Here is a 7,970-nt window from a genome sequence, read left to right on the forward strand (position 1 = left end):
TCCCCCTACCCCACAACAGTCCCCAGAGTGTGATGTTCCCCTTCCTGTGTCCATGTGTTCTCATTGTTCAATTCCCACCTATGAGTGAGAACATGTGGTGTTTGGTTTTTTGTCCTTGCGATAGTTTACTGAGAATGATGATTTCCAATTTCATCCATGTCCCTACAAAGGACATGAACTCATCATTTTTTATGGCTGCATAGTACTCCATGGTGTATATGTGCCACATTTTCTTAATCCAGTCTATCATTGTTGGACATTTGGGTTGGTTCCAAGTCTTTGCTATTGTGAATAGTGCCACAATAAACATACATGTGCATGTGTCTTTATAGCAGCATGATTTATAGTCCTTTGGGTATATACCCAGTAATGGGATGGCTGGGTCAAATGGTATTTCTAGTTCTAGATCCCTGAGGAATCGCCACACTGACTTCCACAATGGTTGAACTAGTTTACAGTCCCACCAACAGTGTAAAAGTGTTCCTATTTCTCCACATCCTCTCCAGCACCTGTTGTGTCCTGACTTTTTAATGATTGCCATTCTAACTGGTGTGAGATGGTATCTCATTGTGGTTATGATTTGCATTTCTCTGATGGCCAGTGATGGTGAGCATTTTTTCATGTGTTTTTTGGCTGCATAAATGTCTTCTTTTGAGAAGTGTCTGTTCATGTCCTTCGCCCACTTTTTGATGGGGTTGTTTTTTTCTTGTAAATTTGTTTGAGTTCATTGTAGATTTTGGATATTAGCCCTTTGTCAGATGAGTAGGTGGGAAAATTTTCTCCCATTTTGTAGGTTGCCTGTTCACTCTGATGGTAGTTTCTTTTGCTGCGCAGAAGCTCTTTAGTTTAATTAGATCCCATTTGTCAATTTTGGCTTTTGTTGCCATTGCTTTTGGTGTTTTAGACATGAAATCCTTGCCCACGCCTATGTCCTGAATGGTAATGCCTAGGTTTTCTTCTAGGGTTTTTATGGTTTTAGGTCTAACGTTTAAGTCTTTAATCCATCTTGAATTAATTTTTGTATAAGGTGTAAGGAAGGGATCCAGTTTCAGCTTTCTCCATATGGCTAGCCAGTTTTCCCAGCACCATTTATTAAATCGGGAATCCTTTCCCCATTGCTTGTTTTTCTCAGGTTTGTCAAAGATCAGATAGTTGTTGATATGTGGCGTTATTTCTGACGGCTCTGTTCTGTTCCATTGATCTATATCTCTGTTTTGGTACCAGTACCATGCTGTTTTGGTCACTGTAGCCTTATAGTATAATTTGAAGTCAGGTAGCGTGATGCCTCCAGCTTTGTTCTTTTGGCTTAGGATTGACTTGGCGATGCGGGCTCTTTTTTGGTGCCATATGAACTTGAAAGTAGTTTTTTCCAATTCTGTGAAGAAAGTCATTGGTAGCTTGATGGGGATGGCATTGAATCTATAAATTACCTTGGGCAGTATGGCCATTTTCACGATATTGATTCTTCCTATCTATGAGCATGGAATGTTCTTCCATTTGTTTGTATCCTCTTTTATTTCATTGAGCAGTGGTTTGTAGTTCTCCTTGAAGAGGTCCTTCATGTCCCTTGTAGGTTGGTTTCCTAGGTATTTTATTCTCTTTCAAGCAATTGTGAATGGGAGTTCACTCATGATTTGGCTCTCTGTCTGTTATTGGTGTATAAGAATGCTTGTGATTTTTGCACATTGATTTTGTATCCTGAGACTGCTGAAGTTGCTTATCAGCTTAAGGAGATTTTGGGCTGAGACAATGGAGTTTTCTAGATATACATTCATGTCATCTGCAAACAGGGACAATTTGACTTCCTCTCTTCCTAATTGAATATGCTTTATTTCCTTCTCCTGCCTAATTGCCCTGGCCAGAACTTCCAACACTATGTTGAATAGGAGTGGTGAGAGAGGGCATCCCTGTCTTGTGCCAGTTTTCAAAGGGAATGCTTCCAGTTTTTGCCCATTCAATATGATATTGGCTGTGGGTTTGTCATAGATATCTCTTACTATTTTGAGATACGTCCCATCAATACCTAATTTATTGAGAGTTTTTAGCATGAAGGAGTTGTTGAATTTTGTCAAAGGCCTTTTCTGCATCTATTGAGATAATCATGTGGTTTTTGTCTTTGGTTCTGTTTACATGATGGATTACATTTATTGATTTGCATATATTGAACCAGCTTTGCATCCCAGGGATGAAGCCCACTTGATCATGGTGGATAAGCTTTTTGATGTGCTGCTGGATTCGGTTTGCCAGTATTTTATTGAGGATTTTTGCATCAAGGTTCATCAAGGATATTGGTCTAAAATTATCTTTTTTGGTTGTGTCTCTGCCTGGCTTTGGTAACAGGATGATGCTGGCCTCATAAAATGAGTTAGGGAGGATTCCCTCTTTTTCTATTGATTGGAATAGTTTCAGAAGGAATGGTACCAGTTCCTCCTTGTACCTCTGGTAGAATTCGGCTGTGAATCCATCTGGTCCTGGACTCTTTTTGGTTGGTAGGCTATTGATTATTGCCACAATTTCAGAGCCTGTTATTGGTCTATTCAGAGATTCACCTTCTTCCTGGTTTAGTCTTGGGAGGGTGTATGTGTCGAGGAATTTATCCATTTCTTCTAGATTTTCTAGTTTATTTGTGTAGAGGTGTTTGTAGTATTCTCTGACGGTAGTTTGTATTTCTGTGGGATCGGTGGTGAGATCTCCTTTATCATTTTTTATTGCGTCTATTTGATTCTTCTCTCTTTTCTTCTTTATTAGTCTTGCTAGCAGTCTATCAATTTTGTTGATCCTTTCAAAAAACCAGCTCCTGGATTCACTAATTTTTTGAAGGGTTTTTTGTGTCTCTATTTCCTTCAGTTCTGCTCTGATTTTAGTTATTTCTTGCCTTCTGCTAGCTTCTAAATGTGTTTGCTCTTGCTTTTCTAGTTCTTTTAATTGTGATGTTAGAGTGTCAATTTTGGATCTTTCCTGCTTTCTCTTGTGAGCATTTAGTGCTATAAATTTCCCTCTACACACTGCTTTGAATGTGTCCCAGAGATTCTGGTATGTTGTGTCTTTGTTCTCGTTGGTTTCAAAGAACATCTTTATTTCTGCCTTCATTTCGTTATGTACCCAGTATTCATTCAGGAGCAGGTTGTTCAGTTTCCATGTAGTTGAGCGGTTTTGAGTGAGTTTCTTAATCCTGAGTTCCAGTTTGATTGCACTGTGGTCTGAGAGACAGTTTGTTATAATTTCTGTTCTTTTACATTTGCTGAGGAGAGCTTTACTTCCAACTATGTGGTCAATTTTGGAATAGGTGTGGTGTGGTGCTGAAAAAAATGTATATTCTGTTGATTTGGGGTGGAGAGTTCTGTAGATGTCTATTAGGTCTGCTTGGTGCAGAGCTGAGTTCAATTCCTGGGTATCCTTGTTAACTTTCTGTCTCGTTCATCTGTCTAATGTTGACAGTAGGGTGTTAAAGTCTCCCATTATTATTGTGTGGGAGTCTAAGTCTGTTTGTAGGTCTCTAAGGACTTGCTTTATGAATATGGGTGCTCCTGTATTGAGTGCATATATATTTAGGATAGTTAGCTCTTCTTGTTGAATTGATACCTTTACCATTATGTAATGGCCTTCTTTGTCTCTTTTGATCTTTGTTGGTTTAAAGTCTGTTTTATCAGAGACTAGGATTGCAACCCCTGCCTTTTTTTATTTTCCATTTGCTTGGTAGATCTTCCTCCATCCCTTTAATTTGATCCTATGTGTGTCTCTGCACGTGAGATGGGTTTCCTGAATATAGCACACTGATGGGTCTTGACTCTTTATCCAATTTTCCAGTCTGTGTCTTTTAATTGGAGCATTTAGTCCATTTACATTTAAAGTTAATATTGTTATGTGTGAATTTGATCCTGTCATTATGATGTTAGCTGGTTATTTTGGTCGTTAGTTGATGCAGTTTCTTTCTAGCCTCGATGGTCTTTACACTTTGGCATGATTTTGCAGTGGCTGGTACTGGTTGTTCCTTTCCATGTTTAGTGCTCCCTTCAGGAGCTCTTTCAGGGCAGGCCTGGTGGTGACAAAATCTCTCAGCATTTGCTCGTCTGTAAAGTATTTTATTTTTCCTTCACTTATGAAGCTTAGTTTGGCTGGATATGAAATTCTGGGTTGAAAATTCTTTTCTTTAAGAATGTTGAATATTGGCCCCCACTCTCTTCTGGCTTGTAGAGTTTCTGCCAAGAGATCCGCTGTTAGTCTGATGGGCTTCCCTTTGTGGGTAACCCGACCTTTCCCTCTGGCTGCCCTTAACATTTTTTCCTTCATTTCAACTTTGGTGAATCTGACAATTATGTGTCTTGGAGTTGCTCTTCTCGAGGAGTATCTTTGTGGCATTCTCTGTATTTCCCGAATCTGAATGTTGGCCTGCCTCACTAGATTGGGGAAGTTCTCCTGGATAATATCCTGCAGGGTGTTTTCCAACTTGGTTCCATTCTCCCTGTCACTCTCAGGTATGCCAATCAGACGTAGATTTGGTCTTTTCACATAGTCCCACATTTCTTGGAGGCTTTGTTCGTTTATTTTTATTCTTTTTTCTCTAAACTTCCCTTCTCGCTTCATTTCATTCATTTCATCTTCCATCACTGATACCCTTTCTACCAGTTGATTGCATCGGCTCCTGAGGCTTCTGCATTCTTCATGTCGTTCTCAAGCCTTGGCTTTCAGCTCCATCAGCTCCTTTAAGCACTTCTCTGTATTGGTTATTCTAGTCATACATTCATCTAAATTTTTTTCAAAGTTTTTAACTTCTTTGCCTTTAGTTTGAATTTCCTCTTGTAGCTCGGCGTATTTTGATCGTCTGAAGCCTTCTTCTCTCAACTCATCAAAGTCATTCTCCGTCCAGCTTTGTTCCATTGCTGGTGAGGAACTGCATTCCTTTGGAGGAGGAGAGGCGCTCTGCTTTTTAGAGTTTCCAGTTTTTCTGCTCTGTTTTTTCCCCATCTTTGTGGTTTTATCTACTTTTGGTCTTTGATGATGGTGATGTACAGATGGGTTTTTGGCGTGGATGTCCTTTCTGTTTGTTAGTTTTCCTTCTAACAGACAGGACCCTCAGCTGCAGGTCTGTTGGAGTTTGCTAGAGGTCCACTCCAGACCCTGTTTGCCTGAGTAACAGCAGCGGTGGCTGCAGAACAGCGGATTTTCATGAACCGCGAATGCTGCTGTCTGATCGTTCCTCTGGAAGTTTTGTCTCAGAGGAGTACCCGGCCGTGTGAGGTGTCAGTCTGCCCCTGCTGGGGGTTGCCTCCCAGTTAGGCTGCTCGGGGGTCAGGGGTCAGGGACCCACTTGAGGAGGCAGTCTGCCCATTCTCAGATCTCCAGCTGCATGCTGGGAGAACCACTGCTCTCTTCAAAGCTGTCAGACAGGGACATTTTAGTCTGCAGAGGTTACTGCTGCCTTTTTGTTTGTCCGTGCCCTGCCCCCAGAGGTGGAGCCTACAGAGGCAGGCAGGCCTCCTTGAGCTGTGGTGGGCTCCACCCAGTTCGAGCTTCCCAGCTGCTTTGTTTACCTAAGCAAGCCAGGGCAATGGCAGGCGCCCCTCCCCCAGCCTCGCTGCTGCCTTGCAGTTTGATCTCAGACTGCTGTGCTAGCAATCAGCAAGACTCCGTGGGCATAGGACCCTCCGAGCCAGGTGCGGGATATAATCTCCTGGTGGGCCATTTTTTAAGCCCGTCGGAAAAGTGCCGTATTAGGGTGGGAGTGACCCGATTTTCCAGTTGCCGTCTGTCACTCGTTTCTTTGACTAGGAAAGGGAACTCCCTGACCCCTTGCACTTCCCGAGTGAGGCAATGCCTTGCCCCTGCTTCGGCTGGCGCACGGTGCGCTCACCCACTGACCTGCGCCCACTGTCTGGCACTCCCTAGTGAGATGAACCCGGTACCTCAGATGGAAATTCAGAAATCACCCATCTTCTGCGTCGCTCACGCTGGGAGCTGTAGACCGGAGCTGTTCCTATTTGGCCATCTTCAACTGTTTTTTTACCATCCAGATCTATTAGCCTTGCTAGACAATTTCCCAGATTCAATAGATTCTGGTTATGGGAAACAGAGTAACATATACAGGTAGCTGGTTCCAAGCATTTACTGCATTCTTTGAGGAAGTGCTCCAACCTCAGAAATTATTGTTTGGGACCACAGTTATCTAGAGTAACTGAATAAATTTCATCATAGACCAAGCAAAATATTTTATCCTTGAAGCTCTCTCTTAGCAGATTCTATTTCCAGTTCTTTGGCTCCTAAGTTTTATTTTTCATTTAGATTCAGGGTTTAAATTTTGGCCTTTTTTCTTTTTAATTGCTTTTAATTTACATTGGGGAGATTCAGCAATGTGGCTTCATTGATTCATCATTACCTAAGATTGGTCCTTTTCCAACTACCATTTTTATTTGTGGCATAGAGAGTATGCACCGAATATCACAAGCACTCCCACACATAGTCAAAAATCCACAGATAACTTTTGACTCTCCAAAAACTTAACTACTAATGGCCTGCTGCTGACCAGAAGCCTTACCAACAACATAAACCATCAATTGACACATATTTTATATGATATATATATTATACAAATATTGTATATTATCTTCTTACAATAAAGTAAGCTAGATAAAAGAAAATGTTACTAAGAAAATCATAAGGAAGAGCAAAATACATTCACAGTACTATACTGTATTTATCAATACTGTAAGTATACATCATCTATTAACAAGATGGTCTGTCTGAAATGGCAGGCAATTGCAGCTGCAGACCTCAATCTATGGTACATATCAAGCAATTCAGCTTTTTCTTGTAATGTCATGACTTTTCCCTGCTTTTTGAGACAGCTTCCAGCATCACTAGTGGTATTTTGTATGGATCCCATGGTATCATTCAAGGTGTGCAGTGCTATAGTAAATATGATGAAAAAATATGTGAGAACCTTGAAAGATCACTTTTTACTGCAATAAGCAATTTACTAGAGAGATGAACTGCAGAGAGGACTAATGTCACAGCATTTGAAGCAAATATTCACAATATTTGAGCTCACAGCAATAGCAACAGAAGGTAGCTACAAAATTATTACAGTAGTATAGTATGTAGTATAGTTAATTTATGCAGTTATTATTTAATATTGTATCTTTACATTTGTTTACATTTCTCTTCAGTGCAAATGGTGCCATGTACAGTCTGTATGTGTCTGTGTGTGTAAGTTTAGATAAATTTAACTTTTTATAAAGTTTGTGTATATTTTGCGGGAGTAAATGATAAAATAGGCCAGTATATACATATATTTTATAGATTCAGGACACAGTTAACGTCTTAATTTTGTTGATATTTGTAGGTTATGTTGTTGGTCTGTGAGTCTTTTCAAATTGTTACATATCTCAAAAAAAATTTCCAATGCATTTACTGAAAAATATTTGCATGTAAGTGGATCTGCACAGCTCAAATCTGTGTTGTTCAAGGATCAACTGTGTGTGTGTATATTTATTATATACAGATAGCCTATTGTTTTATTATATATAATATATTATATTTTATTATTATTTATTTTATATATATAGCCTATATTTTATATATATAGCCTATTGTTTTATTATATTTTTTTATATATAGCCTATACTATATATAGCCTGTTTTATTATATAAAATATATTTTATATATTATTATTTTATATATAGCCTATATTTTATATAGCCTATTGTTTTATTTATTATATATTATGTATATTTATTATTATTTTATATATATAGCCTATGTGTGTGTGTGTGTGTGTGTGTGTATATATATATATATATATATATATCCTATTGTTTCTAGGCTATAAACCTGTACAGCATATTACTGTACTAAATATTATAGGCAATTATAACACAAAAAGTATTTTGTATCTAAACATAAAAAAAGGTACAGTAAAAGTATGGTATAATCTTATGGGGCCACCTTTATATATGTGGTCCATCGTTGACTG

Source organism: Pongo abelii, chromosome 11 (assembly GCF_028885655.2).
Source record: "Pongo abelii isolate AG06213 chromosome 11, NHGRI_mPonAbe1-v2.0_pri, whole genome shotgun sequence".
Classification (NCBI taxonomy): Eukaryota; Metazoa; Chordata; class Mammalia; order Primates; family Hominidae; genus Pongo; species Pongo abelii.